Here is an 18,174-nt window from a genome sequence, read left to right on the forward strand (position 1 = left end):
GTGCTTATGATTCAGCCTGTGCTGAAATCCTGGGCTCCATGAAATCAGTGGGAATTTTAGTTTCAACCCAGATACCTGGCTCATGTGTTACTGCTATTGCTTAACTGGCATCTGCTCCAGCAAGAAGCACATTTCTTGGTACCCGGTCCATATTGCAAACACAAATTCAGTGTGCCTCAATCTAGCTCCCTTTCCACAAAGCTTGGGATCAGTGACCTGGAAACCAGCGACACTCAGCAGGATTGTTACATCCAGAAAGAGTATGAAGATCTCATCATTAAATGATTGGACCAAGCCTTGCAAAAGAAGAACCAGACACCTCCCTCCAAAGCCTCAGTTAAACATCTAAATGCTTATCTTCTGTTTCTTCTGCACTCAGTCCTTTTAAGTTCCAAGAGTGAAGGAAAGATGTAGTGATAGAAAAAAACATTCAGCAATAGGCTTATTCAAATGGGTATTCCAAATCATACAAATCAGATGTGATATCTACTGGTTTCATGTTGCTGCAAGAGCTATTTCAGGATATTTTCATTTCTCTAGGTTCAAAAATCTCAGCCTAGACAGTAAAGTGATTGTCCTGCATAGATAATACATGTTGTTTGAATGCAATATACCCATAAAACATTATTTTTAATATAAAGTGCTGAGGTATCAATATTTCATTTCCAGGGGAATAACTGAATACACAATGTTTTAGATACACATCTGGAAATGTGTGTAAACAAATCAGGAAAGGAGGAATAACTGATTTAAATAACAGATGGCTTTAACAAAAGTCAGGTCAAATGAAGACATGGCAAGATTGTAGGTGAAGTGATATGAGAAATGTATTAAAACCTAAAGTTACTATTTTAAATTTGGGTTCAGAGAAATATATATTAAATCTTTTTCCAAATTTCGTTTGCCATCCTGAGTTTCTTGATGTAATTCTAAACTCTGAAGAGAAGCAAGGGCCTCAGCCTGGCAAATGCTTCACTGCCATGATGCACTGAACATACTAAGAGTTAAACCTAAGTGTTTGCAGGATTTGGGATTAAAGATAAACTCATCTTCGCCAGAAGTATATCATCCTAACTGCATTCTAAATTGGGTCAAATTATATTCTAATTATCAGTGGGAGCAGGATCATTAAGTTCTATGGAACAACTCTCTAGAAAAGAAATATAGAAAATGTGTCTCTCTGATTAAAGCTCAGTCCTTTTGATAAACTCCTTTCACATCACGCAGACAGCAAAGCTCACACCTGACCAACGAGACATGAGTGCCACAAAGTGTGGTGAAGCTGCCTTGTGTGCTAAGGAAGGACACCTTCCAAATGCAGAAACCACTCATGTACTGAGAGAATTAATCTGCTAGTTCTTCCATAAACTCATGGCCCAAGGCCATTGGAATCTGTTTATGTTTAATCTGCTCCCTTTACAAGATGCCAAATGTACAGAGCAGCAGTCAGATACAGCCTTTATCTTTACAAGTGAGCCTGATAACTTTAGTGGCACAGCCACTCAATCAGGTGACTCTTGAAGAGTGAATATGAAACTCTGGCACACAAACCACCACCATAGCAACAAAGACAGCCTGGCAACAGCAGCTGCTACACAGAAATTGGAAGGGGAGGGGAATCTTGTACATTAGTCCCTTTCCCGTTGAAATAATTTTAATTTTTCCCTCACATCAGAATCACAAATGCCTTTAAAATACTGGGAGAATAAAGATTAATGCACAGTGATGGAAATCATGACACAAATAGCATCTTTGTGTAAATTAAGTGGCTGGGTCACTGCTACACTCACTGGGATCATAGTTTTATTTTGGATAGATTTTGACCTGGCACCTGTGGCACTCCAAATCACCAGAAACAGTCCACAATCCTCCAGAAAACACCCTGTGTGAAGAAGAATGAACCCTGGATGGACAGAAGATACTGCTAACAGAATTCCTCCCCCGCTGAGACCTCTTACCCTGCTCTTTCACTGGGGATGGGCCTTGGTTTGAGAGGTCCTACCCTGATGATGGCACAGCCCATGGGCCCCTCTCCATGTCCCCCAGTGAGCCCTGACATTCCCTGCCTACTTAACCTTTGCTAAAGAAAAAAAAACCCCAAATTATTAGCAGAAGAACCCAAAACTATTGCCATTCTTGCAACAGTTAAAATGGCAAGTTAAAAAGTCAGCTAACGCGTTCCCTAGGAAGTGTTAATTCACCTTTTATGTACTATAACCTGCTCCTGCTTCCCTGTTAAATTTACAGCATAATGCATTTTTTTTACAGATTGTTAAAACCAGTCCATAAAACATACAACACATTTAAGAATGTTGAAGTTAATTATGAAAGATTTCAGGGCCTATCAGGTTTGTTAAATCACAGGTGGGGTAAACTGCCAAAGGTCCACTGACTTCAAAGCTGTGCATTTTTTTATCCCAGTGTAATGTACGCACCTTTGCCTCTTTTTGTTCTCTTCTAGCTCTTAACTTTTGTCCCAGCTGTATAGGCAGATTAGAACCCTCTCAAAAGCCGATTCTTTCATCTGCTTTAATTTACATCCAAGCTGAGCTGTGATGTGAACTAAAAGACAAAAATACCAAATGGGCTGCAAAGCAGAAATTGCCTTGAAAATCCCCAGCCCTTTTATAGAGCAGAAATTATGTGCTCTGGATGAGGTAGCTGCTGCATGAATGGGACCTCTGTGCTTCATGCAAAGAGAAGAATGCTAGTTTGTGCTTTTCTTGCAGTGTCTGAAAATTACAGAAATCTCATGGTATCTTTCAGAGGCACAAAAATGGTTCTATATTAACCTATATGCCCAGCATGCACATAATGAGAGTCAGCATATACTTTTTCCACATTCCCATTTGTAATTTCCACCAAACTTTTGCATGTATTGCTATGACAGAGCAATGTTTAACAGCTCTCAGCTGTATTTCCCATTACCGTGGTGCAGTCATGTCCCATGGTAGCTAATTCATTTAGGCCCAGCTTACAAGTTTGGTACAGTTAAAATACATACATATATATTTTAAAGCTGGTGGTAGGATGGTTTGTCTTTAGAAAGATGGGAGATTACAAGTCTGAAAACGTCTTCACAGATTTGGCCCAATCCTCTTTCCTTAAACTCAAATGAATTCATCTTTCAGGTCCTTCTAGATGGCTCTTTCCCATTTCATTCCTAAAGGCAAAGAGCCCAGCATACACATGTCCGGGATTCTGGAGATCACCAGGGCTTGGTTGAAGTACCCTAAAAATTAAGAGCCAGTACACCAGCAGGAGTATTTCATGGCCATTAAACATTTAGAGAGAAATGTTTACAACTCTCAGATGCTAAAAAGGAGAAAATTTTTGTTGAATCTCTTGCATGGGAAATTTGACACTTTCAATTTTTAGATTTCCCAATTGCTGTTCTTTCTCATGATGCTCCTAAATTAATACAACAAGATTTTGATGGCATACCTTCCCTTGAAGCAGGTCATTTGAAACTTTATGCCTTTCCCACTAACACTTTTCTCTAAGCTCATTTCAGAAATATTCTATTACCCTCCCCTGAATCATCAGACTTTCATTGCCATTCTGGCTATTTCACAGAACCTGCAGTTATAAAGTGTAAAAGTCCACAACTGACAAAACATTAGTCAGAAAGCAATAGAACACCATTTATGTATCTGAAAACGCTTGCTTGCAGCTATGTTTCTAAAACTTAGAGCAATTTTCTTGTGATGTAGGTCTCTGAGCCACATCTCCTGGAGTGAATTGAAATTCTTAATGGCAAAAAAACCCCATGCCAATTCCCAGTCACATTTCAGAGAAGCTGGTTTAAGGCTAATTCAATTCTTAATATTGCTAATCTGAATAAAAGCTCTGGTCACTAGTAACACATCTAATGGAAGAAAGGACTTGGTCTCCTACAATCTATGAGCTGTCCCTGCCCAACTTCTTCCAGTGTCTAAACACATCAGTGTTCTCCAAAATCATACAGTTGAATAATAAGCTGAAAGCTATGATGGCCTATCCAAACTCTTCTGCTTTTATTAACATTCACATTAAGCATTTTCCAACATGTAGTGCATTCTCTTGAAAAAAAAATAGACCACCCTTTACCAGGAACTAACAGTTTTCCAGGATTTTAGGTGAGAGCTACAAAGCTCGAAATGCAGGTTGAGGAAAGGCTCTGCTGATGGTCCTGTCACTGTGTGGCAAGAAAAAGCACTAACTACAGCTCTTGGCTCTCTGGGAGGCAATCTGCTCTAACAGGATGCCTGCTGAGCAATCAGAAACATCATTTACCAACCTCCCAACCAGGAGACATTGTCAGAGAAAGGGAGGAAGTTAAATGGGGGAGGAAAAATGCCTTTTATAAAGGCCACCATGGGCTACAACTTGATATTTATCAGCAAAACACAGCCAGGAGGAGGATATAGAGAGAAACAGCCACTGTCTCTATTCCATAGCACTGCAAGATCACCACCGAAGTGCTGATTGCCTTACTTACATTTTGTATCAGATATTCAGCTCCACAATACCCAAAAGCCCTCTTGTTCCAGGAAAAGTGAGAGGAAAAGAAGAAATTGGTTAAACTGAAAGGCCCCAGTCATACTTTGGTTGAAGTCATTCCATGAGCTTTGGTGCAAGCTCAAAAAGGCGCTCTGAAAGCAAATAAGTTATCTTGCAACTATCTTTTTTCTGAGATTATGCAACGGTTTTGATGAAACAGCTGATGAGGAATTTAAGTTTCAACATTCCTTTTCCCAGTAGTCTTGTAAACACATAAAAGATCACAATATAATTTCAAATAAGGAAAAGCAATTATTGTAAGGAAACCTCATGTTTCAGAGCAGGCAGCAGCTAAAGAACTACAAGCAAAACAAAGCTGAGTGAACATCACAGGCTATAACAAAAAAGCACCTCTTGACTTCTCCACACAATGAGATTTGCAGCAGTCATAAGGAATACTTGGCACAGGTGCTCATTTGAATTAACATTCCCCCACCTGTGTTAGCACAGTGAAATCTCACATCATCTACCAGCAGATTGTCTGCTTATAAAATCAATCTGAATGTTGATGCCAATTAAAGAAAGTATATTTTTATTTACTTAAGAAAACAAGGAATAATAGATGTTATTTACTTCTACAGTGCCAAGAATATGTTAAGTGATTTCTAAACTTGTAGTACACTAGAGATTCAAAAGCAGGAGTGCAGCCTCCTTTTGCACACACACATTTTTAGCAGTTTGGACTGTTTGTTACCATCTCAGCAGCACAAAGGAAATGTGCTCAGAGCAAGGATTATCAGTGCCCTAAGAGACCATGATCTTACAAGAAGTCTTAGATAAGCTGAGACCCAAGTCCAGATTTCCAAGAAATCTAATCAAGTAGTCTCTGTTCTCCTACATGCTTCACAACACTGATAAAAAAAATAGATGTTTTAGATATGATACAATAGCAAGAATCAACAGAGCAGTGTAGAGAAAGGATCTTGTGACTAGCATTATACAAATATCAATCAATGAGTAGTGTTTAATATACACTGGTACCACGTCTGTCAATAAAATTTTAGGCATTGATGCCATCTCAAAGCTGGCATAATGGGAGCTATTATTGAAGAAGGATTTAAATTAAAGCATAGCTGCTTTGCAGACTAGTTCAGAAATACCACCTAAAATATAGAAGGGAAACAACAATGTGGCTTCAGCTTGGCATTTCAAACAAAGTCACCACAAATTCAATAATGTGAGCTCACCACCACAAAGCCAGAGCAATACAAATCCTGCTTCAAATCCAAGTGTCTGATCACACACAGCACTGATTCTCCTTGGCACTTCACTGATTTCCATTGAGCTGTAGGTACTGATTTCCTTTCAGGATCAGTTCAAGAAAAATTATTTTCACAGACAAAAATGGGACATAGGAGCTCAAGAGACCCTTAACATGGGCCTTCTCACATGCAAATTAATGACTGGAATCCATTTTTTCAAGAGATGCAAAATGCTGCCATGTGACTGTATTCTCACAAAGGTAGGCTCCACAGCCTGTGAAACAGCCATTTCAGAGTCAGAGCTCCTTGCCTTCCTCTACCACCGTTCATCAGTGAAAACCTCCTTCTCACCTAGAAAATGGATACGACCATTACCTGGTAAGGGTCTCGCAAGCTATAATGAATATCTAATTGTACCATGGAATACTGCTAAAAATGCCAGGTTTCTTGTAGAAAAATATAAAAACACACCAAGTTTTGGCACTGGAGGCACAGGCATTGGTTTGGGACCAGTTTGCTTCCCTGGTAGAAAACGGTTTCCCTCTAATTGTTTTGTGGAAATAATCAGGCCTTTCAGTTTCACAACAAAGTGTGAAGGTGAGGAACTCAATCCTCAGATCCCATGTCCTCAGTATCACCTCTGTGGCCTTGTCTCATCTGTGGGTGAAGTCTCTGCACCCAAGACCCCCCCTACTTAATTTTTCATCACCTACCCACACTGGCGAAGTCCCTGTGGACCTCAGCCCATGCCCCAGTACTTGGCATAAGATCATTTCACTTTGTGCTAGAAGTGTTTTTATACCAGATTGTTAACAGAGGGGAATAACTCCAGTTATTGTGGGAGCATGGAAAACCTTCGGAGTCACTTAGCAAGTTCAAACCAAACTGCAAAGACGCAAGACTATAGAAAATGCGCAGAGCCCCAGGAGGATAATCCACCAGTGCTTTAACATCCTATCACTCACTCACTGGTAGGAAATGGTTGACTGCCAATACACCACTGGGGTGCCAACCTTCTTAACTTCCTTCCTGAACTCTTTTGGAGTATAATGGATCTCCACAGACTTCAGCTGGAAGAGCTTTAAAATCTTCCATTCTCACATGGTGGGGAAATCACTGTTCTTCAGTGCTGCACCAGCCTGAGCAGGTTCTTGCTCACATCTCCTGCTCAGATTTTGTCTCTCTGGGAGGGTAGGCATTGAATTTGAGGAGCGTTAGGAATCACTAGTCTGCAAGCATTGAGTGGCCTGGGCAGCAGATTTCCTGCGTGATCCACGGCTTGTTTCTGGCAAGGCAGTGTATTCTGTACTCACAGCTACTTTTGTGTGTTTCTGATTCATAAAGTGGCTTGGAAAGGACCTTAAAGACCATCTAAGTTCCACCAAAACTAGAAGTGTCATTATCTGACAAATACATTATTCCTCCATTAGAAAAAAAAAAAGTAACACTAGACCCTGCTGGTGATGGAACAATGGAACAATTTCTTTTTTTTTAAATCTGCTGTTCTCAGGCACACATCTTTTTGCAAGAATTAGCATTTTGGGACAGTATTTTCTCAGCATACTGTGTTGTTGGGTATTTAACAAGAACATTGGGTATGGAATTTTCTGAGGTATGAGAAAAGGAATTGGTAGGCTTTTTCCCCCTTTAGGTGGATAAAATAAGTGTTACACATATGTCACCTATGCATGTACAGATTCCTATTTATATTTAACTAAAAATGTTGTTTGCAGCACAACATACAAGTATTCCTCCTAGGCATTTCACTGAAATTGTTCTTCCTTTTCTAAATCAAGCTATTTGCAACATTATCCCTTTCCAACAGAAGGAACACTTATTTTCCTCACTGCAACACTTAAATCCTCAAGCCTAATTACAGCTGCTTTTGCCAACCCCTTAAAACTCATTTCTGCCATTAAAGGACCAGCCAGCTAGACTGCAGCACAGACCAGTAGATAAATCACAGCTGAGAGCAGCTTATGAGGCAGTTAAGTTCAGGAAACCACCAGCCACCACTTCCCAAATGAAACAAAACCCATCAGTTCTTCGTCTCCTCCCCGCTGGTTGTCAGGAGGCACCAACTGACCCTTTGCCACAGCCCCCTCCTCTTCCCTGAGACCTGCACCTATCCCTCCCCAGGCTCCTCTCCAAGTCACCAAGGAGGTTATGTTTTCACCTCAGCAATGCACAGCTGTAGTACTTGCAAAGTTTTGCCTGCATTCCCAAATAAAGACATTATTATCTCATCAATCAAGTTAAAGTCTGAGTGAGAAGCTGCCTGTAAAGATAACCAGGAAATGTATTTGGAGTTACTTGACATTTTGGCACAAGTGGAGGATTCATGCTTGGCTAGCACCTACCATATGGAATAACTATTTGAATTTGGCCCATACTGCTTCTAACAGTTTAGCTTCAGGAGGCTTTCCTACATAACTTTTTTCTTTAAAACATCTCATAGCTTAAGAAACAGACAGGACTTCATTTTTGCTTGAATATATAAAGTTGTAATGAAGAGTCTTAACCCCTGTGAAAGACAACATCCTTTCTAAGAGAGACAGCCACAGCCCTCCTCTAATGGCAGCATTTCTATGTCTGAGAAAAGGCTATTAAGGAAGATACTGCCTTGCAGTGCTATAAAAATGAGTTAAAAGCCATCTCGCTGCTAGGTATTTTATATCTACAGCTACTCAAAAAAAACCCCCTGTCATCTCAAATTCAAGAGGGGGAGAACGTACAACACATTTTCATAGGTGGAAAATGAAAAAGAAAAGGTTGCTTATGCATAATATATAATATCACCAACAGGTTTCAGTATATGAAAATACTATTTAATATTTAAAGAGCTATTATGTGTCACCTAATGCTAAATGATGCAAGGTCAGCTGTGCATGAAAATAATGACATTATCAAAGGGAACTATCTATTGAAGGTATTGTGGAAATAATGGAGTTGCTGTCCTTATGTCTTTGGACATGTTTTCTTTCTAACTCCCTGATCCTAGGTGTTTAGTTTTTTGCAATAAACAGACATTTCTATGCCTTTCCTGAAGGCAGACTTTCAGAAATGGGTGTGCTACATGCATAGAGACCATGCTGCACTCCATGGATTTGTTCTGTTGCAGAATTTAATCCGTGAAGGTTCTCAAGGGCAACAAGGTTTGACACAGGGGCAAAACAGGGGTGCTTTGTCTGTGCCATGGCATACAAAAGAACTTCCCCAGACACACTAAGATCACAAATGCAATACAACACTTTCATTTCCCATGGCATTACTGCTCACTCTTGATTAGCTCTGCTTCCTTTACCTGGATCACACATTTGAGTCAAAAATTTGTTTCATATTTCTGGTAAGCAGCTTAGTGGGTAAAATCTGCAAAATACACTAAAACTCTCCCTCCATTTGTAATTTAAAAGCCAACCGTTCTGACACAGCTCAGTATCACATGGAACAAAGAGAGGGCACCAAACAAAGTGCATGTGGAATGCTGCCAGAAGCTCTAAAGGAAACTGTAGTATCTCCACATCCCCATCTGCCCATCCTCACATCAGTGAGGAAGAAAAAACTATATTCTTCTGTACCAGTTTAACCCACCACAGCACAGAGAAACTGTTTGGATGCCCACAAAATAGAGGAGAGGCTGCATTTGGAAGCTCTGCCTCACATGTCCTCTGAACCATTCTGCTGGCTGTGCCCAAACAGCTCTGGTGCACTCCTAAAAATATATCCAGCTGACACTGGTGCATCAAACCCCCAAGAGTTCAGTCTCAAAGATGTGCCTGATTTAACAACACAGTCAAATATACTGTCCAAGGCAAGGGAGTATTCACCCAGTGAAGACAATTCACAGGCTCACTAGTAACTGTTAAATAGCCCAGTAATAAAGGAATATAGTGATCTTCAAGCCCTCATGCAATAAAACATCCTATTATTTGTCTAAATTCAGGAGTCTGCTTGTTATAAATGTAACTGCCACGGTTTGTGATCCATTAGTGAGCTATTTTGTATAAACCACTGTAATAGCTTTGTGATTTACACTCACTATTTAATACTCTTTCCATCAGCAGCATTTTGGCAGTGATTCTTGTTGCAAGCATTCAGTGGAGAATAATTTCCTTGCAGTCGGTAATTGCCACCTCTCAAACAATTTCAGCCTTTTAGTATTGATTTTAAGAGAACTTTACGAGGAGTCACACATGAATATTCATCAAGTATTGTATTACAAATATAACTGGTCAAGCACAATAGATCAGATTAAAAGAAAAAGATCCTGACTAATTACAGGATACTCCTTAAATATGAAAGGAATTATTACTAGGGTATTTCAGAGATAAGGCTCCTAGCAATAACACCTGCATTTCAGTCAAGCTTATTCTCAAAAAGTCTTTGTTAGGTAATTCCAGCAATTTAAAGTTGGACTTAAAACACATTTGCTTTACTCCAGGTTCAGCCTTGATGTTTTTCATAAATCACTTCCACCTGAAAACTTCTTAAGGGCAATAAAGTCAGAAGCTCATGCAAATCTGCTGTGGATAACTTGTCAGTCAACAGGCATTTACAGCAGACAAGTCTTACACAGAAGAGGCATGAAATGAGAAAGAAATGATGGATCACCAGAGCTTGATTCCATTACACATTTCCCAACTGTTTCATCAGGCTGCACCCCAAGTGGCTTCACATAAACTCCTGACACGTGTATTTTGAAAAGTACAAAAACCAGTGTTTGTAGAGACAGAGCTTGTGCAAAAGGAACTACTTCAGGACAGTAACTTCCACAATTTGCAGGACTATGAGGTGGAAAGAGCAAAGATCTATGGTAAAAGTATGTCTGGGAAATGCCTGCACATAGAACCTTCAGAATTTCATAGAGAGGAAAGCAAGAGGTAAGAGGACGAGCATTTCCTACAAGTCTTTCTCCTGTAATATATTAGATCTTTCACCATTACTTTGCCACTTAGGAGTAAACCAACATCCAACCAAGTGATACAAACTGATACAGGGCAACACAAAGGAGACTCTCCATCCTTTGTTGGATGCAAGGGAAAACAGTGACCAAGGATGAGGAAAAGGCAAGTTCTAGCCCATCTTTTACTCATTTATTACATTTGGAAGAGCACACACCAGGAGGGACCATTTCTGTGATAACATAAGTTCATAGATTTAGGTTAACAGAGAAAGAAAAATTGTCTATACTGATGAACATCCTAGTTTAGAACAACATTTGGTAACTGATACTGCTTTTTTGTCATCTTTCTGACATCTCTTCAAAAATGCAGGATACATCTCTCAAGGATCCATGCTCGTATGGAATTTTGAGACACCAGTCAGTGGCTAATCCATAGAAGATACTATTCCTATTTAATGTCATTTATCAGAATGAGACGGCCAACTGGCAAAGACGTGAGTCTGATTACAGATATTCCTGTTCTACTGTCAGCTATCAAGGGCACAGTTTTATTGCCTACTTTATAAGTTTATGCTGACATGAATAAGCAATGTATTCTGATATACCAGTGATTTAACCTTTCTCCTCCTTTAGCAAATAATTTTAATACATAATTACAAGTAAACATTTAATGTTTGCTTAGAGCATCGACAGTATAAACACACAGTTAAAATGCTGAATGTTTTTTATGTTAGATACTTCCGAACTTATGAAAAGTAAAAATTTGATTTCCTAATCCATTTATATGCTATTTGAAGAGAATTTTCTTCTAGAATTTGTTCACATGGCAGGGTTTAAATAAGCACAAAATCTGCTGTAATCACTGTAAAACAGCTCAAAAGAATGATCTGTCTGTGTGTAACTAAGTGGGATTAAGTAAGCACTGGACTACATCAGCACATGCCCTGTGCTTGTGATTTGACCAAGACGTTCCCAAGACCTCTGACACTCAGAAAGGTCCATGTCTTCATGAACACTCAATGCCAAAATATCCAAAGGAAAACACAGCCAGGTATTTAACTGCCTAGACTGCATGGAGAAATCTAGCTCTGCTTTGCATGCTGAGCTACTCTTTGAAACTGAGCTAACTAAACTACTCAACATCTGATTTACCATCCTACCAACCTCAAAGATGAGAGCAAGCAGCTATAATTCAACTTAAATTTGCTTTAAAACACTAAGTTTTACAATCCTTCTCCAGATTTCCACATTCCACTAGCTGTGTTCTCACTGGTGATAAGCCAGAACAGCACAATGCAGGACTTGAACCCGTCCCAACATGCAAACACCCCAAAGGAGGGGAGCCCTACTGCCACACCCTGAACTGAGAGTGCCCTACCTTGCTGGAAGCTACTCCTGGTGCCCACCACAGAGGATGCTTGGCCAGGGACAGGTGGGAAGATCTTGATACCACAGGAAACTTCTGGCACTGCCAAATCTAGTTCGGGTCTCTTCCCCACTGTTGCAAGCTTTTTATGGATTCTTTAAACATTGCTTTTCGAGCCTTTATTCCAGAAGTCTCCTGGTCATTCTGACTGCAGGCTGCCTCACTCCCAGAAAAGCAGTTTGGGACCAATGTGCTCTGAGCCCTTTTGGGAAGCCCAGCCACACACCCACTGATGGTGCTGCTCCTACCTTGGCAGGTGGAACATCCAGGCTCTGTGCCATGGGCAGGCTGAGCCAGAACAAAGCGTTCTTGTAACTTTTTGTGGGCACCAACATTTATAAACAAACCTGAACTGGTTGAGGTGAGGTATATTGCAGGCAAGAACGCAGGATATTATGAGTGGTTACTCTAATTTGTATTCCCTTTAAAAAGCTACAGATTTTCCCCAGTGACCTGTACAGCTCAGCCTACTTTGAACTGCAAAGCATCACCATGCCTAATATCAGGTTTATTAAGCCACAAAGTTCTGATGTTCCCTGCATCCATGAGGTGTTTCAATGTCCAAGGATTTATTATTAGCTCTGCGAGCAGAAAGGGAGCTTTTCTTTTCCCTCTGTAGAAAATCTAGTGACCATTTTGAAGTCCTTTTGTATGCCAAGCTGATCATCCAGGAAACTGTCTTCCCTTGCAGCCATGCTTCAGGTCTTTTTCCTCCTCCCACCTTCCTTTTATCTACAATGCAGGCCTGGTTCTCAGAATGCTTGCTCCTCACTGCAAGTGCCTGAAAAGCGATGGGAATGCTAAGTGCCATCTGAGATCATCTTGAATAAGATTGAGCCTGAAAGCTCTTCAGAAATTCAGACTTACTCTTGTAGCAAAAGAATATGAAATATGTCAGGCCCAGCTACTCTGACCACTCACTTATGCTAATGGACTTTGATGGGAACTTCTCTCATCAACAGTTTTTTAATGCCTCTTCAGAGTGTTTCAGAGTCTTGATAGGCCTAATGGTGTGGGGAACTGAAAGATAGCCAGATGAATTATGCTTTCAGTGTAACATTATCCTGTCATTCTCTCATTGTTCAAACTTGAAATCAGCTCCTCGGGTTAGAGTGACCTCAAGTGCACATCAGAACCTGAGCCTTTTAGCTTTCATTACAACTTCCTTTATTCTGCCCATACAATTTACTCTAAAAATCTCATTTGTAAGAAAACAGGAATCAGACTTGAATGGGAATCCACAGCCATGTTGGCTAGAATGAATAGCATTTAATGAAGGAAAGCCATTCACCCAATGTCCTCCCAGAGCAAAGCAGTGCCTCTGTCTCAATAAAGCATTGAAATAGATCCCAATACAATTGGTTTGTGCTGCCCCAATTTTGCAGAGATACGTTGACTTAAAAGCAAAGTACAGAATGAGAGAGACTCCTCAAAAAGCCCTTTCCTCAAACAATTTCACAGATGAAAAGAAGAATCAGAGCAGTCACAAATGATACAACACTGATTTATCAAAAATGATAGATCAGCATTTACATAGTAGAAATGGGTGACAAAGAATATAATCCCACTGGCAAGTGCAATCATACAGTGAAATCACACAAAGAGGAAAAAGTCAGACTTTTACACCCATGCCAATTCTGAGCCTACAGCAGGGCATTTTGGAGAAATGAGCTAAGCAAGAAGCTCCAGAGGGTTTTCAGAACATTCTATGCACTCCTTTAAAGAGGCAGGGCTGCTGGTGCTGAGCACAAGAAAAACAGAGCATCAAGGATCCTCATCTAAAGCTGTTCTTTCTCACTTTGGTAGTACAACACTAAAAGTTAGTTCAGTAAATCCGTAATTGTTATTTTCCCAGGGAAGAGAAGAGAAACTGGCTTTATAAGAGTTGCATTCCAGGAGTCATAGGTAATTAGCAAACAGAACTGTCAGAGGATTTTGGCAAGCCCAGGCAATAATGACTCACAACTTTTTTAGCCAAGGAACTTTCTCTACCTCTCTCATCCCTCTGTTACAATGTGCAGCCTCCAACTTCCCACTGTCACCTGCAGTTCACGGTTTCATGTGTCTGGAGTCCACAAGTCAATCAAAAAGGGTAAATCTATTTAAAAAACCCAAACCCCCACTATCCTGGTAGCTGTGGGTCCTTGCTAAGCAGGATGTTCTCAGTTGAAGACCCTAGGACAGGATGCATCCATTCAAAGTTTACTTGCTCACACCTAGTATCATATTAATATCCAGGGAGTCAAGCCCTCCAATAAGGCAGAATATTCTTGGATTCAACTAACGCACTCCTTATTTTAGGAACTCCTTTCTGGAGATAAACAGAGGCCTCTAAAATGGATCACATTACAAAAGGCAAACAATGTGAGATTTAATTCTGATTTTGATATTAACTTCCAAAAAAGGCTTCTTGTAACTACATTGCACACCTGTGACAATTGTACTCTGCAGACATGCAATGGTTAATTAGTTATAATTCCCCTTGAAAAATGTAAAAATGCTACGTAAGTGCTAAATGCCATAAATTTCTCCAATAACGAATTGGCATAATTCCTAGACTTGATTACAACTTGTCCAAAAATTATGCATTATGCATATGATACACAGAAAAGTCCATCATCCATTATATATGACCTTGAACAGCCTGGAGAATGGGTATTAGCCTAAGTAATCCACTCAGTATTTTGCTAGCTCTAAAATGGCCCAGAATTAATAGATTGTAAAGAATGTATCCTTGTTCTCCCCATCTCTGCTTGCACTTAGCATGGTAATAAAAATCGTTTCTTTAATATATGAATTATGCATTATATATGAGTATGAACTGTGAAAGGCTCATATGCAGCAAGACTAAATTGACTTTCATTCAGTTTAGACAAAGTGCAAAAACGGTTAATAATAGGAGTAATAATGCTGTTCTGATTATGTAAGTCCCACTTCAATACTACGTAACAACACAGCTTGAGAGCCTTATAGGAGTTAACAAGTTACCACATGATTGGGCATTATCCCCACACTTGCAAGGAGCAGAAAGAAAGGATGAAGTGAATTAAATTTCCCAAGATGAAATAAAGCAGCAGACTGAGCTAGAAACACGCTCAGTCTCAATTTGCTGGTTGGCAGTTACACCTCCAGCTCTCTCTTATCAAAAGGATTTCCTTTCCGATACAGCTATTGTTGTCTCTTGTTATTTGTCAAGAATTAACATCTCCACAATGGTCACATGGAGAGACAGCTCTGAAGGAAGCAATATTTTTAATATTAAAAATTCAGACAATTTAGTGGAAGAGCAGCAAACAAGAAAAAACACACCAGAATGAGTTTGCAACAGGAACACAAATGTTTGTGGGAAGAAGTCTTTAGCAGTAAGCTCCTTGGATTGTCAAGGCCAATAAAAAAATTACCCTGGAAGAAAGGAAACATAGTCTTGGAAGCTCTGATTTTATTTCACTTGCACGATAACACAAAATCTGGTGCCTCAATCATGCACAGTAACTTGTGTTTATAATTGCAGACAACACGAGCTCTGGCTGCTGGGAGGGACTCAGTTTCTAAAATAAGACCATAAACATTTGTAGAGCCACACAGGAGCAATATTTCCTCTAGCAACTCAAATTTCCCTTCCTGGGCAGCTATCATTGGCAGGAAAGTTTAGGGGTAGATTTTTTTGACTTTGCTTCAGCTCTGGACCACTTCCCATAAGTTCTCTAGGACCCTCATTCATACCACTAGTAAAAAACAGCACAGAGTCACAGTGGCTCTTGTCTTTGCCTGAAATTCATGAGATGTTAAGTTGCAGTGGCATTCTGAATGTCAGAAAGGAAGAATAGAACACAAGAATCCTCCTCCTATACCCCCCACACACACACCCGTTTGCTGTCCTGTCAGAAGAAATGGGCTGGAAAGGAACCTGAGCACCTCTTAAATTTCCCTGCTCCCCTCAGTTTGTATCTGTAGTTAACAGCTGCTACGTGCTCAGCCTCAGAGTGGCAAACCTTAAGAGCAGGAATTATTCAGGCTTATCTTTCTCAGACTTTTTCTCTTGCTAAATTTCAGCTGGACTGGTGCTCCTTGCAGGGTTTTCTGAGCCTGCAGCTGTTGGCAAAGCAAACACCACCCCAGCCTGACTGCTGTGCTCAGAAGGGAATGTTCATCCCAAGTGTCACCTCAAGTGCCCAGAACACCTTCCACAGCCAGGAACAGCACCTCTCCCAACACACTGCAGCCTGAGCTGGGCACTGCTGATGCCACAAATTAATCCTGCAATTAATCCTTCACAACTACTTGCTCCTTGGCTTCTCTGAGGATTCCCAAAACAAGTCAGGTAATGCCAACTACACAGCTCCTTTGAGATGTGCCTCTTTGTCAGCTATGAGAATGGATTTGAGCCTCGCTATTTTCAGGGAATACTATCAAATAATACTTTAATTTGCTTACAGCTTACATCTCAGCTCAAATGAGAGCTAAGAGAAGCAGCTGAGTCACTCAGATTGCCCTGATCCCTGCATCAGAACCGCTTATAAATCCCAGCTTAACAGGCATCTGGTGAAAACTTGGCAGACAACTTTGCCCAGTGGCAAAAAAAAGTATTTAATCCTTGGAACATTTGCAGCCTCCAGACAGCTGACCAATGAATACATAGTTGCTTTCCCCAAATATGTGATTTGTTGGCAGTCTCCAAAGGGTTAAGGGCTAGATTTAATTGCTAATAAAGTTGAGTAAAATATTCTCAAAGGAATTAATGGGAATTGTTTCAGGCTCCAAACTCAGCTAAACCAGTTTTTAATTAAGCTATATTTAATAAATAACACCTAAAACAACTGTGCCGCTTTCTTAAAACCTACTAAGGAAAGGTTGATTCTCAAAATATTTTTTGCATATTTTCTGACTGCAATATAGCGGAGGTTGGACAGTAGAATAGAGCATTGATTTCAATGAGATCAACCTTGCTGTGATAGCTTTGATTTCAATTGAGTTAGGTTAGGTTTTCAGCAGATGAGAATATTTGAATATTTTATAGCACTCTGAGCTGATCTCAATGCAATAACGCAAGAGGCTCTTCCTCACACAGAGACTTTCCTATTGGTACATTTTCCAATCCAGCATGGAGAGGCTTTTGAGCACTAGGATCTGGGACTCTGTTCTGTTTGTGCAGTGCCTGGCAGAGCGCAGCTCCAATGCACAAACAGGGCCAGTGGGTATTCCAGTAATACAAACCCAAGCGATTTACTTACATTTCAAACATCTTCATGTCACAAAGCAGATGCTTCTCCTGTCACGTGCCAAGGGTTGCATGCAATATCCTTCTGACTCAGCGTGTGTGAGGCAGCAGAGACCTTCCTGACAAACCATATGGCACTTTTATTTATAAAGTTGTGTACTTTGAGATGTACTGCCTGAGAACATGCTTGTCAAACAATTGTGTGGTCTACAAACACAAAAGAGTCTTAATATGGTGGGAAGTGTGGATAAAATGCAGCCAGGCTCCAGCTCCCTTCCCGGCTCCAGCACAGTGCCACTGAAATGAGCCATTCAGCCTATCCAACACCTGTATCACCAGTCAGGTGTGCCAATTCCAACCCACCCTAATCCTCTCACCCTGCTCGTCCCACTGCTATCAGTCAGAGTCACTGCCACTCTGAGCTCCCCTCCAGCCTCAGACTCTGACAATTCCCGAAGGAAACAGGACCATCATCCTGGAAGCCAATGTGATGCCCAGGCCCTGTGAGCTGCTGCCATCGACTGGGCAGCTAATTAATGCATTTAGCTGCACTAATGAACTAAGCAGCTCATTAGTGCCACTACAACAATGGCTTGTGTACACTAAATACTAGCAAAGCCAAGTTCTGTAGCCCAAGTGCCTGTACTGCTGGATTAATGACTGCTCTGCACAATATGCAAGGAGCAAGCACAATGGATCTTCCTGCTTTTGATTTTCTCCCTGTTTACACAGGTCCTTGATGTCAGGACCTAGAGTATCTCCCTCCCTGCTAAACTTCCAAAGTTTAGGCTCTGTGAATAAAGCCAGGAGCTGCCTCAACAGCTCTGCTAAGTTATCTTGGGGAGGGGTTCCCCCCTCCCTGCCCTCAGCTCCCTTCTAAGCT

Source organism: Chamaea fasciata, unplaced genomic scaffold (assembly GCF_029207755.1).
Source record: "Chamaea fasciata isolate MVZ Bird 193981 ecotype frontalis unplaced genomic scaffold, bChaFas1.0.hap1 SCAF_3, whole genome shotgun sequence".
Classification (NCBI taxonomy): domain Eukaryota; kingdom Metazoa; phylum Chordata; class Aves; order Passeriformes; family Sylviidae; genus Chamaea; species Chamaea fasciata.